Source organism: Bos indicus, chromosome 3, assembly GCF_029378745.1.
Source record: "Bos indicus isolate NIAB-ARS_2022 breed Sahiwal x Tharparkar chromosome 3, NIAB-ARS_B.indTharparkar_mat_pri_1.0, whole genome shotgun sequence".
Lineage (NCBI taxonomy): Eukaryota > Metazoa > Chordata > Mammalia > Artiodactyla > Bovidae > Bos > Bos indicus.
Window position 1 is genome coordinate 114,758,237 of NC_091762.1, and position 18,416 is coordinate 114,776,652.

The window sequence follows — 18,416 nt, forward strand, 5'->3', positions numbered from 1 at the left end:
GCACAGTAGAATAGGGTGGGTATAAACAGCCTCCATCTCCAAGTCCATCTTAGAGGACAAATTTCCTGGAAATACCAGGGGAGACATATTAAAACTTGCTTCTGAACATAATCCTGAATCATAAATTCTGTTACTAGAACAACCAGATTCCAATATACATCGTTTGATATTTGGTCTATTTTAGGAAACAAAATATGAAGAATCAGGAGCATTTGGTAATTTGTTCCTGATTCGCTTTCCATTTTTCTAGAAAATTCATTCATCTGTATGAATTTCTGTCTTTGGGGGGTTAAAAAGGAGACAAGAAAGTAGATCTCAGGCATCCCCAGGCGGTCCCTGGAGTTCTGCAGCTAGTCCTCCACGACCGAGCTGGGAAACCCGTTTGAGTCCCAGGCCAGATTCAGGGGGCCATGCTGACACAAAAGACAAGCTCCAGGAGGTGTGCAGGAACACCTGTGAATCCCAGGGAACACTCAGGGAGCCAGATCTTCCGTCACTGAGAGCTGCCTGTCTGTCCGGTCTGCCCTTATCAGACCCTGGATATACAGCTAGGTGAAGAACACGTCAGGCTTCCCTGGTGGCTCAGCTGTAAAGAATCTGCCTGCAATGCAGAAGACACAGGAGACGGACATTCGATTCCTGGGTCGGGAAGATCTCCTGGAGTAGGGCATGGCAACCCACTCCAGTATTCTTGTCTAAAGAATTCCATGAACAGAGGAGCCTGGTGGGCTATAGTCCATGGGGTCTCAGAGTTGGACACGACTGAAGCAACTTAGCAAGAAGATTGTTGCAGCAAGTATTTACAGTAAGTCCCCTACATATGAACCTTCAAGTTGCAAACTTTCAAACATGTGAACATGCGTTCTCATGTCCAATCATGTAAGTGAGTTCACATGTCTGGTGTACTTTGTCACATGTGTGCATCCTCTACAACTGGGTGTGCTTTTGTGTACCTCTCTGTGCAGGACTGTACAGAGGACAGGGGTACAGTTCCTTTATTTCAAGCCCAGGATATCCAGAAGCAAAGTGTAAAAGCAACAGTGGTACAGTTGGTAAGATACAGTTGGTATATATGCCAAGAAGCACCAGCTGTTATACTGCGAAGTGAAAATCACTCAGTCGTGCCCTACTCTTTGTGACCCCATGGACTGTTCTCCAGGCCAGAATATTGGAGTGGGTAGCCTTTCCTTTCTCCAGGGGATCTTCCCAACCCAGGAATCAAACCCAGGTTTCCCTCATTGCAGGCGGATACTTTACCAGCTGAGCCACAAGGGAAGCCTAAGAATGCTGGAGTGGGTAGCGTATCCCTTCTCCAGAAGATCTTCCTGACATAGGAATCGAACCGGGGTCTCCTGCCTTGCAGGCTAGTTCTTTACCAGCTGAGCTATGAGAGAAGCCCGCCACCAGCTCTCATACTGTACGACTGTGCTTTTCAAGGTACTATGCATGCTATGTGCTCAGTCACTTCAGTCATGTCCAACTCTTTGTGATGCCAAGGACTATAGCCTGCCAGGTCCCTCTCTCCATGGGATACTCCAGGCAAGAGTCCTGGAGTGGACTGCCATACCCTCCTCCAGGGGATCTTCCCCACCCAGGGATGGAACCCTCATCTCTTGAGTCTCCAGCACTGGCAGGGGGGTTCTTTACCATTAGCACTATAAGGTACTATACAGTAGGATTAAAAAATGTTTTCTTTCTTCTTCTTTGTTGTCTGTTTATTTTTAATGTATTATTTGCATGAAAAGTATTGTAAATCTATTACAATACAGTGTTATGTAGCCGATGGTGTCAGTCGGGTACCAAGACTAACTCTGCTGGACTTATAAACAAACTGAACTTCTGAACACACTCTCAGAACAGATCTCATTTGTACGTAGGGGACTTACTGTCCAGTGAAACTCCACGACTCGCTGTTTAGATTCAAAAGCAGCAAAGAAAGAAAACTGAGCTGCTGATGGGGCCCCCACAAGGAGCTTGGCTCTGGAGCCCAGTGATGGCAAGCAGCAAGAGATGTTCCACACCCACAGGCTGCACGACCGTGAGCCACTCAGGTTTCTTGGCAACGTCCTCAAAGTGGCCAAAGCTGAAAACCACAACAGCAACAACCCAGCTCCGTGAATCCAGCACCTGAGGTGATACTTATCTGAACCCAGGTCTGGGGTGAGTTCTGCCCGTGTAAAGAGATGGTATTTAATGTTCTCTGTGAACACGTGACCTTGAAATCTATCTACTGCTCTGAGAGGAAAGAAGCAAATCAAATGAAAACTGGCCGGAACTTTACCCCACGTAGACACTGTTCTTGGCACTTCAGAGGGTTCCAGTTACTAAAACAAACACCCATATTGAACAGATGAAAAGAAAGCATGCAAAAAGCTGAATAACTAAAATTCTAAATATCAGCTAAAGGTAACAACTGGGTGGATACCATGTGGCAGTTGAGGAATAACTGCTAGGTGAATTAGAATTATACAAGTGCTATTTGAAGAATACTGAATTTTAGACATACTCTCATAGACATCTAGAACACACATTTTTCAGCAGAATGAGTAACCTGGACCAATTTGCTAATCATCAGTTTCACTGGATATTGATGACATCACTCATTATCAGAACATTGGTAAATTACTACATTTCCATTTACTTGAATATACTGTTGATTTCTGTTTGTTGTTTTTTCCTCATTGAAGAACAGTTGATTTACAATGTTGTGTTAATTTCAAGTGTACAGTGAAGTGATTCAGTTTCAGACACATATATATTCTTTGGTAGATTCTTTTCCATTACAGGCTGTTACAAGATATTGCAGATAGTTCCATGTACTATACAATAAGTCCTTGCTGTTTACGTATTTTAATTATAGTAGTGTGTATCTGTTAATCCCAAACTCCTAATTTATCCTTCCCACCCCTTCTCTCCCATCTGTTTGTTTTTAACCAACACTTATCTAAGGGAGTGCAGAGTATCCGATTTGTGGATTTCTGCCATCAGTATTAACTTCCAAGTTTCCTCCTATAGCCATTTTGGAGACATTTCCTATGATTGACTACAGCTCACTCACCACAAATGGGAATGCCTCTCCACGCAGCACTGACTTGAGAAAATAGATTCGGTCAGAACAATTGGTTGGAGACATACTCTAAAGCTAAAAATAAAAACCATTAAGTTTTGTGCCCGTTTTGCATTGTCTTCTCATTACCTCCTCCATTAGCACAAATAATTTAGTTATATAAAGTACATCAAAACTATTATGAACCTTATAACAAACGATTTCCTTAGCTCTGCTTAAAGTTTTCCATTTCCACTAAGGCACCCAGTGCCTTTTCCAGAACTGCCTTCTTCACCTCACAGAGAAAGAAAAGAGCATTTTTGGAAAACAAGTGACCTAACTAACACAGGTGTTCTCAAGCTTGAGTCCCCCCAGCTACACGGACCAGATGATGCTCACAGGCGTGACACAGATCCTGCTTGCTGGCTGTCATTCCAGCCCTTCTCGCCTTTCAATAAAGCAAAACACATGTGAGTCAGGGAGGATCCTGGAAGCAGCAGCTCTCATTTATTGTAAAGTAAATCATTCACCAACCTGAGTCCTCTACACACTGCCAGCAACCAATGACTTAGAGTATCCCAAGCATGCGGGCTATCCCCACGTGCTGCAACAGCCCGGATGAAAAGAGCTCATGTAGAGTATAAAACAATCCTGACATCTCAAGTGACACACAGCCCCCACAAAAAGAATGGCATTTATTTTGCAAGCAACCAGATACGTAAAATGGCAACCCACTCCAGTATTCTGGCCTGGAGAATCCCATGGACAGAGGAGCCTGGCGGGCTACAGTCCATGGGGTCTCAAGGAGTCAGACACGACTGAGCGACTAACACTACTACTTTACCAATGAAAGTACTGAAAGTCACCCAGCTATGGGAGGATCATATCTTCCAAGCCCCAGATTGGAACGAATCTGCTACAGGTGGTCAGAAGAAAAAAAAAAAAAAAAACAGATTAAATATTTAAATTCAAGATGGTCCCGTAAAATCTGAGATGTCACAAAATCAGGTGAGGGGAGCAGGGAGAATGCTCAGCCAAAGCGCGGACAGAGGTGAACGATTAGGAATGGAAGAAGATCCAGAGGGCAGAGAGGAATGGGGAGCATTACCTGATCCATGCAGCATGAGGTGTGTGCAGTGGGTGTGTCCTTGGGTCTGGTGAGGCAACACTGGGTCTTGTCCACCAGCCTGCACTGCTGTGAACCAAAACTTAGATTCCCTGGTGTCTCACATTTCACTGTCCTCTTTGGGACCAAGAGGAGCTCCCCTTCAGAAAATTCGCATGCATCTATTCTTGGATAGGGCTTCCCTGGTTGCTCAGATGGTAAAGAATCTGCCTGCAAATGCAGGAGACACCAGTTCAATCCCTGGGTCAGGAAGATCCCCTGGAGAAGGCAATAGCAGCCCACTCGAGTATGCTTGTCTGTAGAATTCCGCAGACAGAGGAGCCTGGGAGGCTACAGTCCATGGGGTTGCAAGAGTTGGACATGATTGAGCGACTAACACTTTCATCCTTGGATAAGTCTTTCTAAACATCAGAACCGCTGTATAGAACACAACAGCACCAAACCTACTCAGAGAATAGCTGCAAAGCCGACAGCCAAACAAACTTTCCCCTCTGTTGTCAAAATCACTCGAGTCCTGTGAGACAGAGCTGTTCTCGCCTGCTTCAAGTGCTTTTCTAAACAGAGCATCACGAGAGGATTCCTAAGAAGTAAATATTTATAAGGCCTGGTGGCCGATAAAAATATCTCATTAATAAACATTTAGGGAAGTGGAAGTGTTTCTGTAAATAATACCAAGATGAACAATCCTTAACATCAAGGGGACAATCTTTGGTTGGTAATAAGTGGGGAGTCTATTTTAGGTCTTGATTTGGGGGATCCAAACGTACTTAGCAAAGTGGAAGAAACTCCAAAATATTAGGAAACTAAAATGCCTGCAGAAGTTAAGCTTTGGGGAAACACAACAAAGAGGTGCAGACAACTGAATGACAGTGGGTGGGTTTTGAGGTTATAGGGGTGTTCCAGAATGATCTCTGAGAGAAGGCGGCCAAATGCTGCACACGCACACAGTTATGTTTATACAGTTATGTATATACAGTTATGTTCTATCATTTTATGCTTTTTTAAATATTGTATTTAAATGAACAGATTATTTGGAAGTTGCCTTGCATGTTCTGATGCTGTTATATAGCAGAAGAAGATCCCAGACTATTATGTTGTCGTGGTTCAGTTGCCAAGGCGTGCCCGACTCGCTGTGACCCCATGGACTGCAGCGCACACCAAGCTCCTCTATGCTCCCCTATCTCCTGGAGTTTGCTCAAATTCACGTTCCTTGGGTTGGTGATGCTCTCTCACTATCTCATCCTCTGCCACCCCTTTCTCCTCCCGACTATTACACCGTCTTTCATTTATTCTCTCATTCAGCCGGGAATGACTGAGTGTCAGACCCTGTGAGAAAGGGCAGAAGACAAAGGCAAACACCCACAAGCTTTGGTCTTCTGTACTTGGAGGCTAAGGAAACAGAAATAAGCCTGGAATTAAAGCAATCTGTGGTGAGCATCCCCAAGGAAAGTGGCAAGATATCTCCCTTCTCTGTGCAAGAGGGACTCAGGCTGACCAACCACCTTGGTTTGCCTGGGACTGTCTCAGTTTGGTGGCAAAATTCCCTGGAAACCCACTCAGTCCTGGGCAAACTGGAAATTGATTAGTCACTTAGCAAGTAGGAATGGCCCCTGCTGGGAAGGGATGATGAGCAGACAATTGTGCGGAGTTGATTGGATGGATCTGGGCTTGAAGTGTAAATTGGAGCAGCTACCATATGGCTGATGATGAACTGAGTGCTCCTCCCCCAGGGAGAGAGGGTGAGACCTTTGTCATCAAAGTGAACTGAGCTCCACTTTCCTGGGAAGGCTTCTCACTTTGAATCTGTTGACAGATACTAACATTTTCTCCTTCACTTCCTTTTTAGTTCTCGTTTACCTGATACGTGTTAGCCTCAATTTATCTCTTCTATCATCATCATGTTTTAAGCCTGAGTTTTATAAGGAGCCTATCGTTGGGTTTGGGGGATTTTTCATTCAACTTTCTCCTTTAACTCAGAGGAATAACCCATTTATACTCATTGTGATCATTTATAGTCAGTTTTGCTTCTGTCATCTTTTTAAATGTTTTTTTCTAATTGCTTGCTTTCTAGTCTGTTTTGTTCGGATAGGGTTTTGTTTCTCTGTTTTTTCTTTTATGATGCTAGACTTCATTGTGATCTGTAGGGCAAACAGCCTTTTAATTCTGTTAATTGCTACATCATAGATTTTTTAAATGCACTTAAAATGTATTCTTCACCTGAAGGGAAACCAGTCATCAGAGTCAGCAGGAAAGTAGACTTTGTAATATCCTTTGAGGAAGATGGTGGGTTTGTTCTAAAAATTGCTACCCCAATTTCAATATTTAACTCTGCACATCCCCTGCTCTTTCCAGTCTTGATTTCCTCAATTTCGAGTTCTGTTTTAGGGTTCATAGGTATTTTATTCCACTATTTTTTAATTTCTTTAATTCCATTATTTATGTAATAATTGGTTTTGCCCTCATCTCCATTCTGTACTCTCTGAAATGTTATTATCTGTAATCCTTAGCTCTGTCCTTCACATACTTTTTCTTTTGGTCTTGATTTAGTCAGCTCAGGCTGCTCTGACAAATACCGCAGGCAAGGAGGCTTAAACAATAGAATGTCTCACAGGTCTGGGGGCTGGAAGTCTGCTATCAGGGAGCCAGTTCAGTTGAGCTGGGTGAGAACACGCTTCCTGGGTCTGTCTTACCAGAGCACCAATCCCACAATGGGCTTCCCTGGTGGTTCAGACGGTAAAGAATCTGCCTGCAATGCAGAAGACGAGGGTTTGATCCCTGGGTTGGGAAGATCCCCTGGAGAAGGGAATGGCAACTCACTCCAGTATTCTTGCCTGGAGAATTCCATGGACAGAGGAGCCTAGAGGGTGGCAGTCCAGGGGGTTATAAAGAGTGGGACACGACTAACATTCAGTCCCACAATGAGGGCTCCACCCTCACGACCTAATGATCTCCTGAAGACCTCATCTTCAAATACCATCACTTCTTGGATTAGAGTTTCAAGATATGAATCTGGGGAGGGGATCACAAGCACACACTTACATCCCCCTCTATAACCCAATGGACTGTGATTCCTCTATTTGCTTTTAGCAGCATTCTCCGTGCAGAAAACAGATATTTACCAAAGCCAGTTTTGTCAGAATACCACGTGAAAGGAAATCAAGAGCAGCAGAAGGGATGAGGCAGGAGGAGAATCTAATCCTGACTTGACCTTAGTCAGGTGGATATTGAAGAAAGGAGATGAAGCGCCCCTGAGGTCCCTCCCATCACCCACATTTGTGACTGCCACCCAAAATGCTCAGAACGCTGCTCCCCAGACTCCATTCAGACTGCACCCTCTCACCTCTCTGGCTGCTGCCCCTGAAACCAACAAGCAGCAAGTTGAGGGGAAAAGCTGGTCACCCTCTAGTTATTGTCCTCCTCGTCCTCATCCATGCCGTCCAGATTTCTTGAGAAACTCCTAAGCACTGGTCATCCACCTTCACCTCCAGTGTCTGCCCAATCCCTTGCAGTCTGCCCCATGCCCCTCTGCCATCGCCTAAGTGACCCACCATGGCCAAGCCAATGGATGTTCCCTGGCCTGCATCTTTTTAGCCATCATGCTGACACCCAACCCTACTGATCCCTTTACTCCTACTGGAAATATTTTCATCCCTGTCTATCCTGTCTTCCTTTCTAGGTCTCTGTCTGTCCCTTCTTAAGCTTTCCTCAACTCCTCTTTGATACTCATTTATTCACTAAACAAGCATTTGTGGAGCACCAACTATTTGCCAGTAGATACAGGAGTGACAATAATCTCTCGTTTCATGGAACTTACAACCCAGCACAGAAGGAGGGAGGAAGAGCAAGGAGTGAACCATAAATGAGTAAATGAAGAAGTGTGTCGGACGATGTCAAAGGGTCATAAGTCCTGGGCAGCAAAGTAAAGCAAGGCAAAGCCGATAGAGAGTGACAGTGGAGTGGGGAATCTCACTGGATGAAGGTGATCAGAAATCAGCTCTCTGAGAAGGAGACAGTACATCAGAGCTGGAACAATGTGAGACAGGGACTGATGTGGAGAGCTGGGGAGCGTGCGTGTGCAAAATAGAACGGCAAGTCCAAAGAAGCCGAAGTAGGTGGCTATCAGGGGTGTTCCAAGAATAACCGGGGGAATATGGTGGGAGAGGGAAATGGAGAGGGAAACTGAAAGCCAAAGTGCCCGCGGTAAGTGACAAAGGCCTCTGCACACCAAAGGGGAGGAGGCCATCGTTCTCCAGGCAGTGGCCTTAGTTTTCTTTCTCTGAATACTTTCAGAGAAGGACCTCGCCCAAACCCAGAGCCTCCATGGCCACCTTCATCCCCGTGAAGCCAAGTCTACTTCAGCTTGAACTTCTCAGTTAAGCACCAGGTCCTAGGGCTTCCCTGGTGGCTCCGTAGGAAAGAGTCCGCCTGTTAAAACAGGGGACATGGGTTCAATCCCTGATCCAGGAAGATCCCACATGCCAGGGAGCAGCTAAGCCCATGTGCCACAACTGCTGAGCCCATGTGCTGCAATTCCTAATGCCCATGCACCCTGGTGTCTGCACTCCACGAGAGAAGCCACCGCAATGAGAAGCCAGTACATTGCAACTAGAGAGTGACTCCCGCTCGCCACAGCCACAGAAAAGCCCACCCAGCAACAAAGGCCCAGCCTGGCCAAAAGTAAATAAATAAATTTTTTTTTTAAAAAAAGAAAGAAACATGAGTGGCTTCAAGCCTCTCTATATTTAAGAGCAATCAGGTACTACAGAAGGAAATGGCAACCCACTCCAGTATTCTTGGCTGGAGAATTCCGTGGACGGAGGAGCCTGCTGGGCTGCGGTCCATGGGGTCGCAAAGAGTCGGACATGTCGCTCACGCACACTCTCTAGTCAAGGCAGCTCTACTCCTCACGTGTCCCAAATTCATCTCAGACTCAACGTGTCCAAACCTGATCACGTCATTTCCTCTGGAACGTCTCACCCTCTGGGATTCACCTAGTGGAGTCATGGTCCACTGAAGTCAGCAGGCTGAACTCTTTCAGAGGCATCTTTCAAGACCCCTTCCCCCTCATCCCCCACACAGCCACCAAACTACAGTTTCTGCTCCATAATATCTTCTCTCTCTGCCCTTGGCTTTTGTTACATTTTCACTGTCCTGGTCTGGATTCTCAGCACTTCTTGCCACAAATGTAACAACCAGTTAACTGTTCTCTGTGACCTAAGTCTGATCCTCTTTGGGTCCATCCTGCATATTCCTGACAGAGGGGACATTTGAAGAGCAGATATCACTATATTCCTACCCTGTTTCAAGTCTAGAGTTCTTAGTTCAAATCCCTTGGAAAGGTAAAAAAATTTTATGTATTTATTTTTTGGGGGGGTTGTTCTGGGTCTTAGTTATGGCATAAGAGATCTTTAATTGCAGCATGTGAGATCTAGTTCCCTGACCAAGGATCAAACCAGGGCCTCCTGCATTGGAAGCGGGAGCCTTAGCCTCTGGACCACCAGGGAAGTCCCTTATTCTTAAATGCATTCCTCCCCAACACACACACACACACGCACACACACACACACACACTCCCATCCCACCCCTCAGTCATCAGCTAGACCTGGCAATGTCTCTGGCTGTTTTGTACCTCCATGCCTTCCTTCCTGCTTGCTCCTCTGCTTACATGCCTAGAACCTCTTCAATTAATTTATGCCTATCATTCTTCAAAATACAACCCCAGTAAATGCTGGCACATCTATAGAGAGAAACACTATATTCATTAGAAAGAAAGAGGCAGAGCTCTGTGAACGTCTTCAGAAGCATCTGTAGGATATTTCTGTTTATACAAAAAAATAAGCTGCAGAATACTGTTCACAGGATGCTATTATTTGTGTGTGGGGGGGGGGGAGATTATTAGAAATACAATAGCAGAAGTAAAGATAATTTGGTAGAATATTTTGAAAATTAAAATGGTAGTGATATCTTTTAAAACCAGAGCAAAAGGATAAAGGGATAGGAAGTAGGTGGGGGGAAAATATAAGAAAAATAGAGCATCAATACAGGGTGTCAAACAGCTGAATAACAGGAGCTCCAGAAAGAGAAAACAGAGTGACCATTTATTTCTAGGTTTTTCATAGAAAAACATCAGGAAATTTTCTCACATTTTAAAGATATGTGTTTTCAGATTGAAAGGGCTGTTAAATTATCCATCATAAATCAAAATAGATGAAAAATACCAAGAGAGAGCTCAAGAACTTTCACAAGCTGGAAACAGAAGAGGTACTTAGAGAAGTTTCTAAGTACACCAACAGAGAGAAAAATATATATCCATAAGATATTACATCTCTGCACATTTGATGTAAAAAAAAAAAATTGGTTTCCCTGGATGATGTGATAAAATTCTTGTTAATGAATAACTCACTTTTTCGTTATTTCCTGTGTTTTCCCTCCTCTTTGGTTGCCACGTGGACCCCTAGCCCCATGAGCCTTCTTTCCAAGTGTGTGTGGACAGACAGTCTGTCTGGTTGCCTCTTCACGGTGGTTCTCTGAACATATCTGGCTATCTGGAAAGAGGCTAGGTTGGCTGCCACCTGCTCTCTGCCCTACCCAAACCCCCGTTTAGCCTCATCTGGGGCACAGTGGCTGGAGTCCCTCAGGCTGATACACAGAACAATCAGCTCAAAGACTGGAGAGGGTTCTCCCAGGGCCAAGGTGAGAGCAGACCACCTTCCAATATGGTCCCTATCCCCCATGTAGTGTTTCCAAGGATGCTTGAGTCTGCTGACCAGAGGGAAGGCCAGCCTGGCAGCTTCCAGGTTCATCTCCAGGATTTTCAGATAAGCCGTGAAATCTCTTGGTGGCTGGGAAGAATGAATCACGAGGTCAAGACTGATACTGTCATGGAGACCCGAAGAACATGACCACCTCTGAATGCCAAGTGGCCTGGCAAAATAGATCCTGTGCACTGCTCAGGGGCTGGAGGTCAGATTTTGGAGCAGGGCAGACCCAGAGACAAATTTTATCTTGATTCTAGCTGTGATCTTTGCTGAGTCATTCAAATTCTCTGAGCCTCGATTTCTGTATTAACCGTATCTTACATTTCATGGTGAACTGACATCTGTGTCCAGTTCCTGAACATAGTAAACAACTTGCGCTCACGCTTGTCTCTCAGTTGCAAAGCAACCAATCCAGGGTTCACACCCGACCACTTCACTTATTGGGCCCCGCACTCCAGACCACTATCCACCTGCCCTAATTACACTGGGGCCTGCTAGCAGACAGCTAGGGACAGAGAATCAGACATGAATGAAGTGACTTATGCCCCGGAACCTGCTGCAATTATTCAAAACAGCCAGTCCCAAGCTGCTTCCCAGCCATGCCCAGTACTTTCCTTGGAATCCACAGGACAGGTTTCTTACCCTCATCCCCTGGCTCCCTATGTCTCCCACGGAACCCTGGTGCTTCTCCAGGTGGCCCAGTGTGCCTCACCTCCTGTTTCTAGGAAACTGTGAGTATGATAAAAAAATATGTATAATATTTTATATATATATATATATATATATATATATATCACTCAGTCTTGTCTGACTCTGCAATCTCATGGACTCTAGCCCACCAGGATCCTCTGTCCATGGAATTCTCCAAGCAAGAATACTAGAGTGGGTATCCATTCCCTTCTCCAGGGAATCTTCCTGACCCAGGGATCAAACCCAGGTCTCCTGCTTGGCAGGCAGATTCTTTACCATCTGAGCCACCAGAGAAGCCCAATTTAAATCCATATTCGCTTCTAAGTCACTTCAGTAGTGTCCGACTCTGTGTGACCCCATAGACGGCAGCCCACCAGGCTCCCCTGTCCTTGGGATTCTCCAGGCAAGAACATTGGAGTGGGTTGCCATTTCCTTCTCCAATGCATGAAAAATGAAAAGTGAAAGTGAAGTTGCTCAGTCGTGTCCGACTCTTAGCAACCGCATGGACTGCAGCCTACCAGGCTCCTTCATCTATGGGATTTTCCAGGCAAGAGTACTGCAGTGTGGTGCCATTGCCTTCTCCAAAATCCATATTTAAGCCCGATTTAAACAAATGTTGATGTGGTCAATAGTAACTGATATTTTTGGAAAAAAAGAAGAAAGCTGCATGTTCCTGGACACATGGAAAGCAGTGTGCACATAATAGGAGCAAGTTCAGGCAAATCTTAGAGCTCTGAGTAGACTTTTCTGCTCTTTCTGCTGCTTCCTAAAATCCAGCTGCAAAAGTATAACCTCACCCTTAAATTCCCAAACTGACCAAGTTTTATTAAATTCTCACAGTTTGACATTGAAATAGTCACTGTGATGAGGCCCAGCCTTACGTAGCTGGGGTGTGCTGTGCTGGGACATCCCAGGTTGCAGCTAATCTAGTCTGTCCAGCCACATCATCCCCAGGGTCACACATCCCACCTGGCACCACACACAGGGAGCAGCCTGCTCCTTCTCAGAGCAGGCTCAGCCTGGGATGTCGCCCCTCCTCCCTGCTTCTGCTGCTGCTGCTAAGTCGCTTCAGTCGCGTCCAACTCTGTGTGACCCCAGAGACGGAAGCCCACCAGGCTCCCCTGTCCCTGGGATTCTCCAGGCAAGAACACTGGAGTGGGTGGCCATTTTCTTCTCCAATGCATGAAAGTGAAAAGTGAAAGGGAAGTCTCTCAGTCGTGTCCGACTCTGAGAGACCCCATGGACTGCAGCCTACAGGGCTCCTCCATCCATGGGATTTTCCAGGCAAGAGTACTGGAGTGGAGTGCCACCTGCTTCTAACCTCGGACAAATTACACCCTCAGGGCCTTTGCCATCCGGCCCTGAGGATGCTCACCTGCCACCTGCGTGCAGGCTGGGCCAGGTGGCTGTCCTGTGTGCGCCCTGACACTCACTACTTAACACCTTACAGAGTAACTGTTTATTCCCACAGCCGTCTGACTCTTCAATAGGAGGATGTAGGATGTACTTAGGGCTTCCCTGGTGGCTCAGACCATAGAGACTCCACCTGCAATGCAGGAGACCTGAGTTCAATCACTGGGTTGGGAAGATCCCTGGAGGAGGGCATGGCAACCCACTCCAGTATTCTTGCCTGGAGAATCCCCATGGATAGAGGAGCCTGGTGGGCTACAGTCCATGGGGTGGCAAAGAGTCGGACAGGACAGAGTGACTAAGCACAGCACAGGATGTATTTAACCTTTCTATCCCTAGCTCCTGGCACACTGACTGGCATATATGAGCATTCTAGATATTTTTGTTAAATGAATAACTGGATACTTGAGGAGAGAAATGAATATTTATTTAGAAGTATTTCTAGAAGTTTCCTGAGAGCTGCAGAACTCCTTTCAGCTGAATTTTTTATCTATCTCCCTTCTGGATTCCGCACTTGTACCTGTGACATTCTAGCCACTCTCCTGTGTGTATGAATGAACTAAGGGCACCCAGCAGGGTGGAGGGCTCAGTGTCACAGCAGCGTAGTGGGGGAAGGACAGAGCTTTCCACAAACAGCAAACAGGTTGTCCAACACTTTCTCATGAAACAGGGACTCTCTTATAGCTCATGTTGAGTTATTGGCAGAGCAAGTTTTTCTGATCTACAGTGGTGGGTGAGGGGGCAGAGGGTGGGAAAAGCTGAGGATGGAAGAACATCTGATTCCCCACATCCCTGCACAGTTACCGGGTGTGGTGACCCAGCACCTGCCAACCTCTCCACCCTCACCCCTCTGCATTCTCCACCTCACCCTTTCACTCTAGCCACACTGCCATCATGTCAGCTCCAAAAGGGCACGAAGCTCTCTCCAGCTCTGAGAACTAGAATATTGCTGCCATACCAGTAAACAGTCTGTCTGACAGTCTGACAGACTTTATTTTGGGGGGGGCTCCAAAATCACTGCAGATGGTGACTGCAGCCATGAAATTAAAAGATGCTTACTACTTGGGAGAAAAGCTATGATCAACCTAGATAGCATATTAACAAGCAGAGACATTACTTTGCCAACAAAGGTCTGCCTAGTCAAGGATATGGTTTTTCCAGTAGTCATGTATGGATGTGAGAGTTGGACTATAAAGAAAGCTGAGTTCCAAAGAATTGATGCTCTTGAACTGTGGTGTTGGAGAAGACTCTTGAGAGTCCCTTGGACTGCAAGGAGATCCAACCAGTCCATCCTAAAGGCAATTAGTCCTGAATATTCATTGAAAGGACTGATACTGAAGCTGAACCTCCAATACTTTGGCCACCTGATGCGAAGAATGGACTCATTGGAAAAGACCCCGATTATGGGAAAGATTGAAGGCGGGAGGAGAAGGGGACAACAGAGCATGAGATGGTTGGATGGCATTACCGACTCAATGGACGTGAGTTTGAGCAAGCTCTGGGAGTTGGTGATGGACAGGGAGGCCTGGCATGCTGCAGTCCATGTGGTCGCAAAGAGTCAGACATGACTGAGCGACTGAACTGAACTGAACTGAACCAGTAAACAAATGGCGTTGCAGACATCCAGCCATCACATCACAGCGGCCCCAAGAGCAAGCTCCAAGGGAATTCTGAGTGGAGGCAAGATGCTCCCCCTCTTTGAATCATCAGACTGCAGCCACCCACCCCAGCCACCCACCATGTACCCTGAGGAGACTCAGGAGGAGAAAGCACAGGATACTGGCCCCAGAGAGCTGAGCAGCGTGTCAAAGGAATGATTGCAGTGAGCCCAGACTCTTGCGTCTTCCCGTGCACAGAAAAACACTACACTCCTTAACTTGAGACATCTGGTTTTCTTTTATTAACAGTAATCTTTGATGTTCTGACAAGGCCTTTTGTTGCAAAAACTCCTCTATATCCTGGCTGCCCTCACCCTTGCCTCTTCAGAGCAGTTTTTCAGTGTCATCTGAGATGCTGTGTCCAGGGCTTGACATTCTCAGGACATCCGCCAAATCAAACACAACTCTCAACTCTTAGGTGTGCCCCCTACTTTTTTTTTTTTTTGGTCGACTCCTCAAAGACTTGGCATTTGCTGTGCTGTCCGCCTGCATGCCCCTCCCTGGCTCCTTTCTCTTTGGCACGGATGTCCCCTCCCCTGACGGCCCTCTCTAGCTGTCCTACCTAAGGGGAAGTCTCTTGTCTCCTGCTTTGGGTGATTTCCTTTCCAGCTCGTACCACCCACGGGCTGTCCGCTTCCTTCTGTTTCAAGTCATCGCTGGACCCTCAGCACCAGGAAGGCAGAGCTGATGCTGTCTCACCCATCCTCAATGCTCAGGGCTGAACCCAGGGCCTGGCATACATGTGTTCAATGTGTATGTCGAATTGCACAACTGTCACTCTTCAGGCTTGTGATTCATGTCAGGAGCATCTTCTCCCTCAGTTGAAATCCACAGAGGGTACTCAGCCAAGCTAGGGTTTTCCCAGAAGCCCCCTCTTCACACTCTGAGTCAGAGATAGCAAGTTTGAAATTCTGTTCGACCATGTGGATGATATAATTTCTATTTTATAGATCCCATTGGATAAATACCTTAATGCCTTACATTTGTCTTTTCCCCCTTTTTGTATTTTTTTAATTCTATTTTCCCCTTGACATGGGCATTTTGATCATAACTGATCTCACGTCTCCAAAAGAACATTATTTTTATTTCCTTGTAGAGAACGCCCTTGTTCCTAAAAAGAGACTTTCACAATAAGCCCACGTGCGATTTCTGAGAAGTTACTCCCTAATGTGAAGTGTATTTTACAAGTGGCCAGAATGCCACAACATTGGCAAGCTTTGGTAGAGCTCAGGGCAGTATTTATTACTTATTCTTGCTTGAGCTGCTGTTTCCAGCAGTGCTGCATGTGCTTTAAGAAGCTGCCAGAATGAATGACAGGCAGTGTTGGTCAGCATGGATTAAGCTCATGCTATTGCTGGTTTAAATAACAGTGATTCCATGTTGATGTCCAAATCTGTGCCAGCCTCCTCTAACTTCTTGGGCATCTTACTTTCCAACACATGAGGCTTCCTAAGATGGCATTTCCCCCCCTAATACACTGAGTGCATGCCATTACAAAGGAGCCTACACTCATAGAGAAATTTGGCAGGTGAAATCCTTTTGTGAAGTCTGAAGGTCACTTTCTTGGATTCCGTCATCAACGCTTTTCTGCCAGGGCAATGTGGTCAACTCCTTGAACTACAGAGGCTTGCAAAAGGTATTTCTATGTACAGCTGGTATAAAACCAGGAATGAAAGATTAACTTGTAAGTATGTGTGTGTATACAAAATGACAGTAGTTTATATTTATAAACACTGTAAGCTCCATGCTGAGCAATCTGCACACATTATTTCATTTAATCCTTGCAAATATTATGCCCAGCTCCAGATGAGAAAACACCCAGCTGTTAAGTGATGGGACTGGCATTTAACCCCAGCCTGATTTCAGTACCCAATATGCACACTTGTATACACACACACACACACACCCCTACAACACACACATGTATCATATATACATTCATACACTCTGCTGCTGCTGCTGCTGCTAAGTTGCTTCAGTCATGTCTGACTCTGTGCAACCCCATAGATGGCAGCCCACCAGGCTCCCCCGTCCCTAGGATTCTCCAGGCAAGAATACTGGAGTGGGTTGCCATTTCCTCCTCCAATGCATGAAAGTGAAAAGTGAAAGTGAAGTCGCTCAGTCGTGTCCGACTCTTAGTGACCGCATGGACTGCAGCCCACCAGGCTCCTCCATCCATGGGATTTTCCAGGCAAGAGTACTGGAGTGGGGTGCATTGTAAATGCTTAAGAAAAGGTTTCTGGATAGACACGTAACAATACTTTGTTAACCACAGGATCTTGGCAGAGGGTGTGAAATTGTGGTCAATGCCTACCTGTTACTCTTGTTGTTCATTGTTCAGTCGCTAAGTCATGTCTGACTCTTTACGACCCGATGGACCGCAGCATGCCAGGCTTCCCTATTCTTCACTATCTCCCAGAGTCTGCTCAGACTTATGTCCATTGTGTCAATGATGCCATCCAACCATCTCCTCCTCTGTCTCCCCCTTCTCTTCCTGCCCTCAATCTTTCCCAGCATTGGGGGCTTTACCAATGAGTTTGGCTCTTCATATCAGGTGGCCAAAGTATTGGAGCTTAGCTTCAGCATCAGTCCTTCCAGTGAATATTCAAGGTTGATTTCCTTTAGGATTGATGGGTTTGATCACCTTGCTGTCCAAGAGACTCTCAAGAGTCTTCTCCAGCACCACAGTTCGAAAGCATCAATTCTTTGACTCTCAGCCTTCTTTATGGTCCAACTCTCACATCCATACATGACTAGTGGAGAAACCATAGCTTTCACTATACGGACCTTTGTCAGCAAACTGATGTTTCTGCTTTTTAATATGCTGTCTAGGTTTGTCATAGCTTTTCTTCCATGGAGCAAGTGTCTTCGTTTTATGGCTGCAGTCACCATCCACAGTGATTTTGAACACACTCTTCTAATCATTTGAATCCTTTGAGACAAACAAGTATTACTCTGGCACTTAAAAAAACAAGTTATTGAATTTGCTGAATGTGTTTCCACTAGAAATGCTTATTTAGTCATTGAATGTTATAAGTAGCTCATTTTTTTTTTTTTTTCTTTTGCCTTTGGAAAGAGAGCTAGGAAAACTTGGTAGAATGAGAAAGCATACAGTTAATGGGGAACAACATCTTGAGACCGTCTTGCTTTTCAGAACTTCAAAGACAGAAAAGTCCACAGACAACTTACACCTGCCCATGAGGCGCTGTCTCTCCCAGCTCATTCCCACATCAAATCCATGAAATACAGGAGAGTACAAGAGAATCTGTTCACGGGTTTTCCTTTTTTTTTCAATTTTCTTTAAACATTCTGACCTCCATAAATTCCTCTCCTAGGATGCAGGCTGCTTTGAAGATGCCTATGGCACCAAGTATTGGGCTGGTATAGCTGTGGACACCATGAGACCAGCTCTTTGCCCCCAAAGGGGAACGCAGCAGGCACTCTGCTATCAGCGCTGTATCTTGCGTTTCCACATCACTTTGTTGTTTGTGCACTTTAATGCTTCTTCTTCCCTCACTGCTTAGTGAACTCAGCTTTTCCCAGACTTGTCCTTGGCTTTCTTATTTGATTGTTTTTGTGCTCTGCCCTAGCTCCCTTCCTCGGTATGGCTGCTGAGCTTTTCCTCGTGTTTGGCCGTTTGTGTGCTTCTGGGAATTGTCTTTTCATAGCTTTTGTCCATTTTCCACTGGCTTGTCTTGTTCAATGCTTTACAGGCATTTTTACACAGT